Source organism: Mobula birostris, chromosome 14, assembly GCF_030028105.1.
Source record: "Mobula birostris isolate sMobBir1 chromosome 14, sMobBir1.hap1, whole genome shotgun sequence".
NCBI lineage: Eukaryota > Metazoa > Chordata > Chondrichthyes > Myliobatiformes > Myliobatidae > Mobula > Mobula birostris.
The window spans coordinates 95,929,683-95,947,553 of record NC_092383.1 but is presented as its reverse complement, the minus strand read 5'-3'; the positions used below and the strand labels follow the sequence as shown (position 1 = coordinate 95,947,553).

The following is a 17,871-nucleotide window of genomic DNA, read 5'->3' as shown; positions in this document are numbered from 1 at the left end:
CACACTGGTTTGGAAAAACATTGTCTTATTTGATGGTATAAATGTAATTAGTTAAATGACAATAAACTTGACTTTAGTCCATATCCCTCTATTCCCTGCTTATTTATGTCTTTGTCTCAATACCTCTTTAGCATTGCTATCATATCTGTTCCTCCCATCTGCCAGCTTGTTCCAGGGACCCACCACTCTCTGTGTGGGAAAACTTGCCAAAAGTCTTGGGCACATAATTATAACTAGGCTGCCAAAGACTTTTGCACAGTACTGTACTTGTCAAAATGGAGCACAGAGTGAGTTCGTAGATCCGTCAGGAACAAAGAATGGCGAGGGTGGAGTGGGGGGGGAGGGGTGTGGGACAGCTGGCAGAGAAGGAGTACCAGGGGCGAGGGGTGGGTAGTGTGGGTGCATCACACCTGTCCTGAGGCACCGGACAAGGTTATTGATTCCAAACAATTGGTTTATTGATCATTACAGAATGTCTCTCTAGTGCTTCCCACTCCCTCCCCTCTCCTCTCCCCTTTTCCCAACCATGATTCCCCTCTCCCTGACCCCTTCCCACTCCCAGTCCAAATAGACCCCTATCAGAATCAGGTTTATCACCTATGTCATGAAATTTGTTTTTTTTTGTGACAGTAGTACAGAGCAATACATAAAATTACTACAGTACTGTGCAAAAGTCTTAGGCACCCTAGCGATATACTGCATATGTGCTTAAGACTTCTGCGCAGTACTGTATGTTGGTATGAAGACCAGCACAACATTGTGGGTTCAATAGTCTGTCCAGTACTGTAAAGCATAAGGCTGTAGTGTTCTATGTCTCTCTACCCTACCTATGTCTTTCATAATGTTATACACTTTCACTCTGCAGAAAACAGACCCAGCCTATCCTTTCTCTCATAATAACTCGGGCCCTCCAATCGAGGACGAGGAAGTATTTATATTCTAACCATCAGCTGCATAACCTTTCTGAAGCGAAGGCTTTCCACATCAGTAAACTGTTCTGCATTCAGAGTGAAGTTGACTTCATTCAGTTTATTGAGCCTGCCGAGCCCTGAATTCATTGCTGCTTTGGTATTGTGAGGTGGTTTGGCTGTCTTTGCCAGCGAAGGTAATGCGGTGACTATCGTGTGACCTGGAAGGGGCAGGGGTTCTGCATTTGCCCTGCCTTTAGACCTGGAGCTATCAGCGTGTGCTCACCGGGGAAGAGCCTGGCTGAGTGGAAATGTCACCGGACCCTGTCAGTTCGATTGGTAGGCTGCTCACGGCTGTGAGCTGCTACTGCTCAGCGTGGCGGCAGAACGTCTGCTGGTCTTAGCTCAATAAATCTTTAATTTTCCATCAAGGAAAGAACATGCACACGGTGAACTATTGACCTCTCTCTTCATATTTTATAAATTAACAAAAATCAACCTTCTTACTTTCATGTAATTGCTTGAGAAATAGTCAGGGGCGTAGTAAAGCTACAAAACTCTGATTCTGAAGGGTGGGTTCAGGGACAGTGTTTTCCCAGGACGAGGTGCCTGCAATCAGGGGTCACAGACTCACAACTCACAGCTGTATGGGACACAGATGAGGAGAAAGCTCAAGGTTCAAAGTAAATTTATTATCAGCATACATATTCCACCCCCCCCCGCGAGATACAGCTTCTTGCAGGCATACTCAATAAATTCAATAACCACAATAGAATCAATAAAAGACTGCACCAATTGCGTGAATGGCCAGCATGCAAGAGACAACAAAATATGCAAATGCAAAAGAAAGAGAATAATAAATAAATCAGCAATAAATATTGGGAACATGGGATGGAGTCCTTGAAAATGAGTCCATAGGTGGTGGGAACAGTGTACTGATGGGGAGAGTGAAGTTATCCCCTCTGGTTCAGGAGCCTGATGGTTGAGGGGTAGTAACTGTTCCTGAACCTGGTGTGTGAGTTCTGAGGCTCCTGTTGGCAGCAGCAGGAAGAGGGGATGACTTGGATGGAGGAAATTCTCGATGATCGGTGCTGCTTTCCTGCGATAACGCTCTATGTAAATTTGCTTAATGATGGGGAAGGCTGTACCCCTGATGGGTTGGACCATAACCACTACTTTTGTAGGATTTTCCGTTCAAGGGCGTTGGTGTTTCCATACCAGGCCATGCTGCAGTCAGTCAATATACTCTCCACCACGCATCCATACAGGTTTGTCAAAGTTTTGGATGTCATGCCGAATCTCACAGACGCCTAAGGAGGCAGAGGTGCTGCCGTGCTTTCTTCCTAATTGCACTTAATAGGTTTTTATTTATATTGCTATTGCTTAACCTCAATGCACCGTGTAATGACCTAATCTGAATGAACAGTATGCAAGACAACACACATCAAAGTTGCTGGTGAGTGCAGCAGGCCAGGCAGCATCTCTAGGAAGAGGTACAGTCGACGTTTCAGGCCGAGACCCTTCGTCAGGACTAACTGAAGGAAGAGCTAGTAAGAGATTTGAGAGGGGGAGGGGGAGGGGGAGATCCAAAATGATAGGAGAAGACAGGAGGGGGAGGGATGGAGCCAAGAGCTGGACAGGTGATTGGCAAAAGGGATACGAGAGGATCATGGGACAGCAGGCCCAGGGAGAAAGAAAAGGGGGAAGGGGGAACCCAGAGGATGGGCAAGGGGTATAGTCAGGGGGACAGAGGGAGAAAAAGGAGAGAGAGAGAAAGAATGTGTGTATAAAAATAAATAACGGATGGGGTATGAGGGGGAGGTGGGGCATTAGCGGAAGTTTGAGAAGTCAATGTTCATGCCATCAGGTTGGAGGCTACCCAGACGGAATATAATATGTTGTTCCTCAAACCTGAGTATGTGAGACAAGGTGTTCACTGTATCTCGGTAACGTGGCACGAATAAACCAAGAAAATGATGAAATGCCCAATAACTTGGGAGAAGAAAACTGAGGTTAACTTGTCATGATGTGAAGTGCTCTGATCAGCACGTGGGAGGGAATCTGGTTTTATGGACATTTATCACGTGAAGTACGTGTCAGTGGGTGCATTTGGGTGAGGGTATGTGCGACTCAGTGACATAACCGACAGGAATCAGCACAGAGCAGGTTCTGACGGTTCCGCTGCTGGCTCTAGAAACTGATGGGTGGTACGGGGAGCCGTTGGTACAGGCAGTGACTCACACACTGGGCCACACCTCAGCTGTGCCGTAGTATTGGAACACCATAGCACACTACAGGCCCTCTGGCCCACAATGTTGTGCCAACCCCTTAAGATCAATCTAACCCTTCTCACATAGCCCTCCACTTTTCCATCATCCATGTGCCTCTGTAAATACCTCTCATGTATCTGCCTCTACCACCACCCGTGGCATATCTCTGACATCTCCCTTGTACTTTCCTCCAATCATATTAAAATTATGCCCATCGTTTGTGCAATGTTCACTGTCTCTGGCTATCCACTCGATCTGCAGTATATCTCTTATTATCTTCTACATCTCTACCACGTCACCTCTCATCCTCCTTCACTCCAAGGAGAAAAACCTTAGCTCACTCAACCTATCGTCATGACATGTTCTCTGATCTAGGCAGCATCCTGGTAATTCTCCTCTGAACCCTCTCTAAAGCTTCCACATCCTTCTTATAGTGAGTTGACCAGAACTGAACACAATACTCCAAGTGTGGTCTAAACAGGGTTTTAGAGAGCTCCGTCATTAAACCCCCCTGACTAATGAAGGCCAACACCTTCTCAGCCACCCTATCAACCTGCGTGGCAACTGCGAGGGATCTCTCAAAGACTGATCTCTGTCCGGGCTCCACCGCCCACAGAGGCAGCAGCTCAGTTTCCCATCCCCCTGTCCACACGGACCCACCCTTTATATTGTCCACCCATTCTCTGAAGAGGTGAACAGCGCGATTTTCAGGCCACTGAATAAATAAGACAAAGTATATTGCTTGTCAAGAAAAAAGATGTTTCTTTACTCCTGTGTACTTTCTGTGCTGTTCTACATTCTGTGTTCCTGAGAATGAAATGAAACAGCTTCAATATTTCTGTAATCATCAAATAAGTGCAAATCTTCTATTGGTTATACTTGCATGACAGCGTTCCTTGATACAAGTGACCCCGGTGTCTGATTCATAATTTATAAATAATTTGCTTGTGAGGTTTATTTTTACAGCGTCACAATATAATGGGAGTTTTCATTAGCTCCTCATTACGCCGCCCCTTTCATGACTATGTGTCCTGCTCCGGCTCCAGGGGCCGTCAATCTGTCAGCGCCAGGGTTTACGAGACTCGGCATTCAGACAAAGGGTCTGAATGGGATGCGCAAATGTCAGAAGAGTAAATCACCGACTCCCGAATCAGGAGTTTGCTGACACAATCGTCTGGAATCTATTGTTCTACAGTCCCGGCGTGGTGTTTAAAAGTCACTTTGTTATCAATAGTGTTGGTGTTCCTGCACTTATCCGGTGACAACATGGTAATCATGCACTTATTGCAAAGTAAAATTACTTCTCATTTCAGTAAGTATCTGTGTATTCAATTAAAGCAACCTGGTGGAGTCTGAAATTACTCTGACACCACTTGGGACTGGGAATTATTCATCTGCCTGTTCAAAACGGAGCCTTGACATTCTTTGAGCAACACACATCAAAGTTGCTGGTGAACGCAGCAGGCCAGGCAGCATCTCTAGGAAGAGGTACAGTCGACATTTCGGGACGAGACCCTTCGTCAGGACTAACTGAAGTGAAGAGCTAGTAAGAGATTTGAAAGTGGGAGGGGGAGGGGAGATTGAAAATGATAGGAGAAGACAGGAGGGGGAGGGATGGAGCCAAGAGCTGGACAGGTGATTGGCAAAGGGGATATGAGAGAATCATGGGACAGGAGGCCCAGGGAGAAGGAAGGGTGGGGGGGAAGACCCAGAGGATGGGCAAGGGGTATAGTCAGAGGGACAGAGGAAGAAAAAGGAGAGAGAGAGAAAGAATGTGTGTATATAAATAAATAACAGATGGGGTACGAGGGGGAGGTGAGGCATTAGCGGAGGTTTTGGAAGTCAATGTTCATGCCATCAGGTTGGAGGCTACCCAGACGGAATATAAGGTGTTGTTCCTCCAACCTGAGTGTGGCTTCATCCTTACAGTAGAGGAGGCCGTTGGTAGACATATCAGAATGGGAATGGGATGTGGAATTTTGATGTGTGTCGCTTGAATTTCCAGCATCTGCAGAATTCCTTGTGTTTACGTTTTTAGACTTGACTTTCTTTGAGTCAGTTGGTGTGCTAGCCGAAAGGACGTTCTCTTTTAGTGTTTAAATACTTGGCAATGCCAGAGTTATAGTCACACAGGCCCCTTGCTTCAACGGGTCTATGTACACTAAGATGCCCCATCCAAGCTAGCCTCCTATGTCAGCATTTGGCCCATAACTCGCTAAACCTTTCCAGCTCATGTCCCCTGTCCAACTGTCTTTAATTGTTGTTAATGTACCTGTCCCAATCGCTTCCTATGGCAGCTCGTTCCACAATAACACCATTGCCCCTCAGATTCCTCAAATCTTTCCCCCCTTGCCTCATACTGAAGGAGACTGTCTCAGAGAAGGGGATTATAGAAATGCATGGGCTGAGACAAAGGAGAGACAGTGGCCATGGTGAGGGCTCAGGAAGACTGAGCATGAGACAACCGTGGGCTGCTCCTCTCCTTGCAATGATCAAAGTTCATCTTTGGCCTCAGTGCCATGCTCCTGGAGAATCCTATGTCCCTCGATTGGCTCAATGTTTAAAAGCCCACCGAGTATACTCAGTGACTGATCCTCTCCAGCCCTGTCAGGTTCAAAGGATGTATCCATATACAACTCTGAAATCTGTCTTCTCCAGATAGCCACAAAACAAAGAAAGAACATGAAATTTGTTCAGAGACAAACATCAAACCCAACCCCCCCAACACAAAAAAAGAATCATATCTCGATCAACAACCCCCAACACCCCGCACACCCCACGCAAAACAGAACAGGAACATCAACCCTCAAAAACAACCCCTCTCCGCACATAAAAACTAACAGAACACCAACCCACAAACACCTTCCCCTCGCACAACAAAACGGAACAGTAACAGGCGATAAAAACATAGAATATAAGAACCATAAATCTGAAAAAAGTCCATAGTCCATAAATGCAATAGTCCAATCCAGAAACGCAGAAACATAATACAATGTCACATAATATGATGTCACTGTCATTCATTGAAAGAGAGAGACACCATATGAGCTCTTTCTCTGGGGGCGATCAAAAGGAAGGCTTTTGGCCTGGATCACTCACTCGCCTTCAGCATTCAGCTTGATGTCTCAATCTTCCTTGATGTTTTAATCAGCGATTAGTGGACATTTTAACCAGTGAAATGGAGTCAAACATCGGCTCACACCGTATCCTGAAGTTTCTTCGCATTGAGGCTATCTGAGTACATGCTCGCTTCCCAGAATCTTCTCGGAGATAGCTAAGTGCTGGATAACTCAAACCATCTTCAAACTGTAAATCACAGGTTGTAACCATCCCAGGATCACATTTAAGATGAGAAGCAGAAGTAAAAATGACATTTTTGTGAGCTGTCTGGAAGACGTTGACCAAGGGAACATTGTATGTTGGCATCACCGTGTAGTGAATTCTAAAGGAACCCAGATGACCCAAGTAGGGTTGATCCGGCCCTGCCTGTGTTTTCCCCATGGACCAAGATATGAAAGATGTGTCACTTTGAGGGTAGAGAATTCTAAAGATCCAACACACCCCTGGGAATGATGAGTCTGGGTGGTTTGTGAAAGAGGGATTTCCTCCCCCACACACCTTGCAAATAGTTGGCTTGCCCTCCAGTGCACTTCCTCCACCCACCTTCCAGCCTTATTCCCGAAGTGCCTCCCGAGTGCCCCCACAGGTCATTCCTGCAGGCACACAACACTGGGGGAGGTGAGTGTGTTGGGAACACTACCATTCCCAAACCCATTCTAAAAGCAGTTAACTCAACCTCCTGCAGCTGGAAAGGAAGTTATTCCCAGAGTTCCCTTAGATTCCTTATTCCAGGAGCAGTGATTGCTCTTGGATAGTCATTCCAAACTGTACAGAACTCCAGACTTGGATGCATTTATTTAAGGAAACTGCAAGCACTCACACATCGTCGTTTGGTGGTAAAGAGGGTTGGATGATGGTTTACAACTATAAAGATAAAGATTGGCTTCATTTGTCACACTTTCATGCAGTGAAATGTGTCGTTTACATCGATGACCAGTCCAAATATGTGCTGGGGGCAGCCCGCAAGTGTCACCACACGTCCGGCGGCAACATACCATACCGACAACTCACTAACCCTGACCTGTACATCTTTGGATTGCGGGAGAAAACCAGAGCACCCAGCGGGAATTCACATGTTCGCTATCCCAATTGAACAGTGTTCATATTTTTTTTAAAAATCGGGACTTGTTGGTTTTTAATGTAGAAACAAGTATTTGAACCTTGGCCTGGTGCTCAGTTCCAGATGATAGCTTGAAGAGTGAGGGAGGTACAAGAGGTTTCTTGTTTTCCGTGTCGGAGCAGGTGGTGAATGTATAATTTGTTAGATGACAGAATGTTACAGTACTCTGCTAAGACTTAAAGTGAAGCCCGAGCAGCTGTCCCTGGACCTCGATGGTTCATGCAGAATGAATTAGTGGGAAGGAGCCAAGGCTGGTTGGATTTGAGCTCCACAGAATTCCCTCCGGGCCCAGAGAACGTGAAGGAGTCAGCGATGGAGGAGAATCCCTGGTGAAGAGCCTCATATTAAAAACAGGAACAGTAACTCTAGCCGTCTGCACTGAAAGGAAGGTCAATGCACGGTCACCATTAACCATTTATGTTCTTCCACCAAGCCGATGAAGTCTACCTGCCCTTTTAAAGTGAAGCATAGAGCATGCGGGAGCTGATCTTCATAGCTCCTGATGGTTCATATAGAAGACAACTATGCAGTTTGGCTCTGAAGTTCATTTTCATCGTTGACACCAAAGGTCTTGTTACGGATTCAGATCTATGGAAACATGCAGTGAAATGCAACCAACGCAACCTCAGGATGTGCTGTGGGCAGCCTAGAAGTGTGGCCACACATTCCAGCACCTACACGGTATGCCTACTACATTGTTAAGCAGAATGACACAGAGCACAACAAGCAACAAAACAACAGCAGCAACACAAACCACTTTCCTCTCTCCCACCCACCCACCCATACAAATGGATAGTCCTCCGACTCCAGAACAGACCTCTGACTCCAGAACAGACCTCCGTCTCCTGGACAGGCCTTCAACTGCAGGATAGGCCTCCAGTCTCTCGACTTCCGGACTCCCAAACGACCTATGGAATCTGGTCTTCGCTATCGATCCCTTGCGTAGCTAATGGTGGGACCCCAAACTCCAGGCTCGCTGACTGACTGAACCTTGTGCCTTCTGCTTACTCAGACATCTGATCCCGGAACCCACTAACCCGGAACGGCCCAACATCCATGAATGTCTTTTGTAACCCATCCTTATCACGTCTGTTCTGTTTTCTACTTATGTACCTGGAGGCAGTAGAGGGCTAGCGAGTACAAAGGCCAAGAAAGGGAAGAGAGACATGGCTCTTCGACTACTCCAGGTGAAATCAGAGCTGCCTTCCAAGAGCAGTGAGTTCATTGCTGCTAATTTGTTAGCGATGGGAGGACAGCAAACCATTGTGATCGTCCACACGTCCTGTGTCCATGGAGCAAATGGTGATGGAGAAGTTTGTCAGCACACTGACCTCCCTCTGAACCGTCTGACCTTGCTGACATAGCAAACGCTTCTTCCAAAAAGCTTCATGACATCCATCTTTCTGAAGCAGGCAAGACCAATCCTTCCGGAGAATGTCCATTTCCTGCTGTCTCTGGGTCCCTTGTTGTTTCCCGTCAACCATGAGGCTCTTGTTCACTCAAGTTCACTCACCCCATCACTGAACTGTTCACATAACCTGTGGATTTCATCTCATGTTCTTGATATTTATTGCTTATTTATTTATCATTATTATTATTATTTCAGGCAGGTGGGGCTCGCCAGCCTGGGACGGCAGACCCAGTAGGGGAAGGGAAACTCTGATTTTAAACCTCCGCTGCTTTGCGGCCGTACCCACCCATGGGAAAGGCTTCGGGAGTAAACCCCCAGGAAGAAATCCCCAAGGCAGTTTGATGTTGTTTACAACTTCACTCTGGCAACCTCTGCGACGACACTGGTGCCAAGCTGTATCGGTGCTTGCCCTTCCCTTGGACTACATCAGTGTCGTGGAGAGGGGGAACCCACTGTATGGGCAACAGCCGGTTCTTCAAATCTTCCTGCCCAGGCTTGCGCCCTGGAGAGGACACAGTCCACCAGAGGCACAAACCCATGATCCCCCAGGATCGGCGGCTGCCGATGATGATCCTTTCTTTTTGTATTTGCACAGTTTATTGTGTTTTACACACTGGTTCTACACCCAGATGGTGTAATCTTTCACTGATCCTATTATGGTTATTGGATTTATTTAGTATCCTCTCGAGAAAATGAATCTCAGGGTTGTGTATGGTAACATAAATGTACTTTGATAATAAATTTACTTTGAACATGAACTTAGCGTAAATGTTGAGCTGTCCGACCTACGTTCTCCCTCCCTACCTGCCATCTAAACTCCGCCTGCCACTGCATCTGGCCGGTGGAATTGTTTAACGCAGCCAGAAAACTTCCAGAATCTGCCTGGTTTGTGGTTGTCAGAGCAGGAATGTGCCTGGTTCACGATTGTCTCCTGAGCCGGCTCTTTTATGGGTTGTCCTTCAGGTTGTTGCTAGGGTGAAAGTTCAGCAGTCGCCATGGCAACTGCCAATTTAAAGGTGCTTAAAACTGAGATTTCATTGCGGTAACCTTGTGCATAATTGATAATCTAGCAAATTGCTGAAGTATCTTTGGCCTGCCAGACTGCGACTGTTTATATAAAATTATCTTTTACAAGGAAAGTCTGGTTCTGCTTAAAAACCTTGGAAAAGGGCTGCCCGGGGGAGGAGAGATATTTCAGTGGGAAGCGTGTGATGTTTATGGTGATGATTATAACGATATCATTTCCCCAGTGACGGATTTCAGATGAACTCTTTGCCTACAGTGATGCACATTAACATCTCCAAAGCTGAGATTATTTATTTTGTAATACAGAATGCATGAAAGGGAACGGAATCTGTCAATATTATAACCTTTCACCTCAGGCATGTACTGTTATTGCTGCTCTAGTGTTTCTCCTGGTGAGAGATTTTATATGTAAGTGGCATCTGTGTATGATATGGTATATTAAATAGCACATGTGTCTGAGTATTGTTGTGCTTGTGTACCAGTGCATGTGTGTGTGCACATATACATATGTGAATACATGCATTGATGTATACGAGCATGTGCCGATACACCTAACCATGTTAATGTGTGTGTGTGTCTGTCTGTCTGTCTGTCCATGCCTGTGTGCATGTGTGTGTGTGTTTATGTTTATGTGCACGTATGGTGATGTGTGTGTGTGCCTGTGTATGTGTGCATGCTTTGTGTGTGTGTGTATATGGATGTGTGTGTGTGTGTGTGTGTGTGTGTGTGTATTTGGATGTGTGTGTGTGTGTGTGTGTGTGTGTGTGTGTATATATGGATGTGTGTGAGTCTGAGTGTGAATACCCTGAGAACCAGGACCTTTAACCCGGAAACGTTCCCACTTGTAGTAGTTAAATATTCCAGTCCCCTGTCGTTGGTCCTGTTGGGGCTGAGGTAAGAGATTGATAGTCAGTCTCAGAAAGCTCTGCGCTGTGATGGATAATGCTGACAATTGCAAGCAATTACATTGTAAAGTCCCTGCTGTTTAAAAAAATGATTTTTCTTCCTTCTCTGAGTAAGTGTTCGTTGCTGCTTCGTGTTTTGCTGTTCATTGGAATTGTTGCTTGCCGCTGTGATTGAGGAGGGTTTACAAACTCCTGCCTCTTCCTCAACAAGCCTAGCTCTTCCATCGTCCTTCTGACTTTCACCCTCTGCGGGTTCCTGTCGCCCTGATATAGTCACCGAGAAATTACACCCAAATAGAAGAATTCAATCCTTGTAATGAAAACATCAACCTCTAGAACGTAATTAATTATTTAGAGAGTCTTGCAGGGAACTACGCATGATTGATAAAACAATACTAAAGTATTTCCCATTTAGTTCAGTGTGTGACTTCTAAAGTATCAGCTGCTGATAGATTTTATTTGGTAATGTTATATTCCATCCATAGACTGTGATACACAATACTCCGCATGTCTAATCCCTGGAGCATGAAACTGGCTTTTCAACTCTTGAATTCTCCATGCTGACTGAAATGTTTGAACTGACTTTGAAATGTTGACTGTTTCCTTCTGAGGGGCCAAAAATGTTTTTAAATAGTCGGCTTTGGAGATGCTTAGTGTCAGAGTCAGTGTCCCTCCAATTCTGTCCTTCTGGATATTTCGGCTCGGTTTCTTGATGTGGAAAATATAGCATGGCTCACAGTGCGATACGTTGTGCAGGGTCAGTACAGTGCTCAGTGCCAATACAGTACAACAGGCAGTGCCAAAATACCCGTACAACCTGTAGCGTCAGCACAGCGTGCAGTGTCAGTAGTGCACAGTGTCAGCATAGCATGCAGCTTCTGTACACAGGATGCCAGTACAGCGCGCAGCTTCAGGTACTGTGCATGGCACACAGGACATTGTGCAGTGTCTGTACAGTCCACAGTGTCTGTACAGTACACAGTGTCAGTATAGTATACAATGTCTGTACAGTACACAGTGCCAGTACAGTGCACAATGGCAGTACAGCACACAGTGTCAGTACAGTACAGTGTCTATACAGTACACAGTGTCTGTACAGCACACAGTGTCAGTACAGTGCAGTGTCAGTACAGTGCACAGTGTCTGTACAGCGCACAGTGTCTATACAGTGGCAGTACCGTCCACAGTGTCTGTATAGTACACGGTGTCTGTACAGCGCACAGTAGCAGTATAGTACACAGTGTCTGTACAGTGCACAGTGGCAGTATAGTACACAGTGTCTGTACAGTACACAGTGCCAGTACAGTGCACAATGGCAGTACAGCACACAGTGTCAGTACAGTACACAGTGTCTGTACAGCGCACAGTGTCTATACAGTGGCAGTACCGTCCACAGTGTCTGTATGGTACACAGTGTCTGTACAGCGCACAGTGGCAATACAGTACACAGTGTCAATACAGTGCACAGTGGCAGTACAGCACACAGTGTCAGTACAGTACACAGTGTCTATATAGTACACAGTGTCTGTACAGCGCACAGTGGCAATACAGTACACAGTGTCAATACAGTGCACGGTGGCAGTACAGCACACAGTGTCAGTACAGCACACAGTGTCAGTACAGTACACAGTGTCTATATAGTACACAGTGTCTGTACAGCGCACAGTGGCAATACAGTACACAGTGTCTGTACAGTGCACAGTGGCAGTATAGTACACAGTGTCTGTACAGTACACAGTGCCAGTACAGTGCACAATGGCAGTACAGCACACAGTGTCAGTACAGTACACAGTGTCTGTACAGCGCACAGTGTCTATACAGTGGCAGTACCGTCCACAGTGTCTGTATAGTACACGGTGTCTGTACAGCGCACAGTGGCAGTACAGCACACAGTGTCAGTACAGTACACAGTGTCTATATAGTACACAGTGTCAGTACAGTACACAGTGTCTATATAGTACACAGTGTCTGTACAGCGCACAGTGGCAATACAGTACACAGTGCCAATACAGTGCACAGTGGCAGAACAGTACACAGTGTCAGTACAGTAAACAGTGTCTGTACAGTACACAGTGTCTGTACAGCGCACAGTGGCAGTACAGTGCACAGTGTACAGCGCACAGTGGCAGTGCAGTACACAGTGTCAGTACAGTACGCAGTGTCAGTACAGTGCAGTGTCTGTACAGTGCACAGTGGCAGTACAGTACACAGTGTCAGTACAATACACTGTGTCTGTACAGTACACAGTGGCAGTACAGCACACAGTGTCAGTACAATACACTGTGTCTGTACAGTACACAGTGCCAGTACAGCACAGTGCCTGTACAGTAGACAGTGTCAGTACAGTACACAGTGGCTGTACAGTACAGTGTCAGGACAGTACAGTGTCTGTACAGTACACTGTCAGTACAGGACATTGGCTGTACAGTACACAGTGTCTACAGTACACAGTATCAGCACAATACATAGTGTCAGTACAGGACACAGTGGCTGTACAGTACAGTCTCTGTACAGTACACAGTGGCTGTACAATACACAGTGTCTACAGTACACAGTGTCAGTACAGTACACAGTGTCAAACAGCGCAAAGTGTCAGTACAATGCACAGTGTCTCTACAGTGCACAGTGCCAGTACAGTGCACAATGTCAAATAGCTCACCGTGTCAGTACAGTGCAGTGTCAGTACAGTACACTGTGTCAGTACAGTGCAGTGTCAGTACAGTACACTGTGGCTGTACAGCACAGTGTCAGTACAGTACAGTGTCTGTACAGTGCACAGTGGCAGTACAGCGCAGTGTCAGTACAGTGCAGTGTCTTTACAGTGCACAGTGTCAAACAGCTCACCATGTCAGTACAGTACACAGTGCCTGTACAGTACACAGTGTCAGTACAGTGCAGTTTCAGTACAGTGTCTGTACAGCACACAGTGCCAGTACAGCACAAAGTGTCTGTACAGTACACAGCGCCAGTACAGTACACTGTGTCAGTACAGTACACTGTGTCAGTACAGCACACAGTGTCAGTACAGCACAAAGTGTCTGTACAGTACACAGTGCCAGTACAGTACACTGTGTCAGTACAGTACACATTGTATGTACAGTACACAGTGTCTGTACAGCACACCGTGCCAGTACAGCACACAGTGTCTGTACAGTACAGAGTGTCAGTACAGGACTCAGTGTTAGTACAGGACACAGCGTCAAACAGCTCACCGTGTCAATACAGTCCACAGTGTCAATCAGCTCACCGTGTCTGTAGAGCGCACAGTGTCTGTAGAGCGCACAGTGTCTGTACAGTACACAGTGTCAGTACAGTGCAGAGTAGCAGTACAGTTCAGTGTTTGTACAGTACACAGTGCCAGTACAGTGCACAATGGCAGTACAGCACACAGTGTCAGTACAGTACAGTGTCTATACAGTACACAGTGTCTGTACAGCACACAGTGTCTGTACAGCGCACAGTGTCTGTACAGTGGCTGTACAGTACACAGTGTCTGTACAGCGCACAGTGGCAGTACAGTACACAGTGTCAGTACATCACACAGTAGCAGTACAGTGCACAGTGGCAGTACAGTGCACAGTGTCTATACAGTGGCAGTCAGCACACAGTGGCAGTATAGTACACAGTGTCTGTACAGTGCACAGTGTCTTTACAGCGCACAGTGGCAGTACAGTGCACAGTGTCTGTACAGTACACAGTGTCAGTACAGTGCAGTGTCTTTACAGTGCACAGTGTCAAACAGCTCACCGTGTCAGTACAGTACACAGTGCCTGTACAGTACACAGTGTCAGTACAGTGCAGTGTCTGTACAGTACACAGTGTCTGTACAGTGCATAGTGTATGTACAGCGCACAGTGGCAGTGCAGTACACAGTGGCATTGCAGTACACAGTGTCAGTACAGTAGTGTCAGTACAGCGCACGGTGTCTGTACAGTACACAGTGTCAGTACAATATACAGTGTCTGTACAGTACACAGTGCCAGTACAGCACACAGTGTCAGTACAGTACAGTGTCTGTACAGTAGACAGTGTCAGTACAGTACACAGTGGCAGTACAGTGCACAGTGTCTATACAGTGGCAGTCAGCACACAGTGGCAGTATAGTACACAGTGTCTGTACAGTGCACAGTGTCTTTACAGCGCACAGTGGCAGTACAGTGCACAGTGTCTGTACAGTACACAGTGTCAGTACAGTGCAGTGTCTTTACAGTGCACAGTGTCAAACAGCTCACCGTGTCAGTACAGTACACAGTGCCTGTACAGTACACAGTGTCAGTACAGTGCAGTGTCTGTACAGTACACAGTGTCTGTACAGTGCATAGTGTATGTACAGCGCACAGTGGCAGTGCAGTACACAGTGGCATTGCAGTACACAGTGTCAGTACAGTAGTGTCAGTACAGCGCACGGTGTCTGTACAGTACACAGTGTCAGTACAATATACAGTGTCTGTACAGTACACAGTGCCAGTACAGCACACAGTGTCAGTACAGTACAGTGTCTGTACAGTAGACAGTGTCAGTACAGTACACAGTGGCAGTACAGTGCACAGTGTCTATACAGTGGCAGTCAGCACACAGTGGCAGTATAGTACACAGTGTCTGTACAGTACACAGTGTCTTTACAGCGCACAGTGGCAGTACAGTGCACAGTGTCTGTACAGTACACAGTGTCAGTACAGTGCACAGTGTCTTTACAGTGCACAGTGTCAAACAGCTCACCGTGTCAGTACAGTACACAGTGCCTGTACGGTACACAGTGTCAGTACAGTGCAGTGTCTGTACAGTACACAGTGTCTGTACAGTGCATAGTGTATGTACAGCGCACAGTGGCAGTGCAGTACACAGTGGCATTGCAGTACACAGTGTCAGTACAGTAGTGTCAGTACAGCGCAGAGTGTCTGTACAGTACACAGTGTCAGTACAATACACAGTGTCTGTACAGTACACAGTGCCAGTACAGCACACAGTGCCAGTACAGTACAGTGTCTGTACAGTAGACAGTGTCAGTACAGTACACAGTGGCTGTACAGTACACAGTGCCAGTACAGCACACAGTGCCAGTACAGTACAGTGTCTGTACAGTAGACAGTGTCAGTACAGTACACAGTGGCTGTACAGTACATTGTCATACAGTACAGTGTCTGTACAGTACACTGTCAGTACAGGACATTGGCTGTACAGTACACAGTGTCTACAGTACACAGTGTCAGCACAATACATAGTGGCTGTACAGTACAGTCTCTGTACAGTACACAGTGGCTGTACAATACACAGTGTCTACAGTACACAGTGTCAGTACAGTACACAGTGTCAAACAGCGCAAAGTGTCAGTACAACGCACAGTGTCTCTACAGTGCACAGTGCCAGTACAGTGCACAATATCAAATAGCTCACCGTGTTAGTACAGTGCACAGTGTCTGTACAGCACACAGTGTCAGTACAGTGCAGTGTCAGTACAGTACACTGTGGCTGTACAGCACAGTGTCAGTACAGTACAGTGTCTGTACGGTGCACAGTGGCAGTACAGCACAGTGTCAGTACAGTGCAGTGTCTTTACAGTGCACAGCGTCAAACAGCTCACCATGTCAGTACAGTACACAGTGCCTGTACAGTACACAGTGTCAGTACAGTGCAGTTTAAGTATGATGTCTGTACAGTGCACAGTGTCAGTACAATACACAGTGCCAGTACAGTGCACAATGTCAAATAGCTCACCGTGTCAGTACAGTGCACAGTGTCTGTACAGTACACAGTGCCAGTACAGTACACATTGTCTGTACAGTTCACAGTGTCTGTACAGCACACTGTGCCAGTACAGCACACAGTGTCAGTACAGTACACAGTGTCAGTACAGGACTCAGTGTTAGTACAGGACACAGTGTCAAACAGCTCACCGTGTCAGTACAGTCCACAGTGTCAATCAGCTCACCGTGTCAGTACAGTACACAGTGTCTGTAGAGCGCAGTGTCTGTAGAGCGCACATTGTCAGTACAGTGCAGAGTAGCAGTACAGTTCAGTGTTTGTACAGTACACAGTGTCAGTACAGTGCACAGTGCCTGTACAGTACACTGTGTCAGTACAGCGCACAGTGTCAGTACAGCACACAGTGGCAGTGCAGTACACAGTGTCAGTACAGCACACAGTGTCTGTACAGTGCACAGTTGAAGTGCAGTACACAGTGTCAGTACTGTATACAGTGTCAGTACAGGACTCCGTGTTAGTACAGGACACAGTGTCAAACAGCTCACCGTGTCAGTACAGTCCACAGTGTCAATCAGCTCACTGTGTCAGTACAGTACACAGTGTCTGTAGAGTGCACAGTGTCTGTACAGTACACAGTGTCAGTACAGTGCAGAGAAGCAGTACAGTACACAGTGTCAGTACAGTGCACGGTGTCAGTACAGCACACAGTGGCAGTGCAGTACACAGTGTCAGTACAGCGCACAGTGTCTGTACAATGCACAATGTCTGTACAGTGCACAGTTGAAGTGCAGTACACAGTGGCAGTGCAGTACACAGTGTCAGTACAGTAGTGTCTGTACAGTGCACAGTGTCAGTACAGTACAGTGTCTGTATAGTAGACAGTGTCAGTACAGTACACAGTGGCTGTACAGTACAGTGTCAGTACAGGGCAGTAGCTGTACAGTACAAAGTGTCTACAGTACACAGTGGCTGTACAGCACCATCTCTGTACAGTACACAGTGTCAGTACAGGACACAGTGGCTGTACAGTAGTGTTTACAGTACAGTTTCAGTACAGTACCCAGTGTCAGTACAGTCCACAGTGTCTGTACAGGACACAGTGTCTGTACAGTACACAGTGTCTGTACAGCACACGGTGTCAGTACAGTAAACAGTGTCAGTACAGTGCACAGTGTCTCTACAGCACACAGTGGCAATACAGCACACAGTGTCTGTACAGTGCACAATGTCAGTACAGTCCACAGTGTCAAACAGCTCACCGTGTCAGTACAGTACACAGTGCCTGTACAATACACAGTGTCAGACCAGTGCGCAGTGTCTGTACAGTGCACAGTCAGTACAGTGCAGTGTCTGGACAGTGCACAGTGTGAGTACAGTACACAGTGTCAGTACAGTACAGTGTCTGTAC

At 46.6% G+C, this 17,871-nt stretch overlaps 1 protein-coding gene across 11 annotated transcripts in view; it reads left to right on the top strand.

Annotated features, from left to right (window-relative positions):
* plxna2 (plexin A2) overlaps positions 1–17,871 on the top strand; it is a 565,853-nt gene that overhangs the window by 288,437 nt on the left and 259,545 nt on the right. The gene's annotated exons all lie outside the window — the stretch shown is intronic.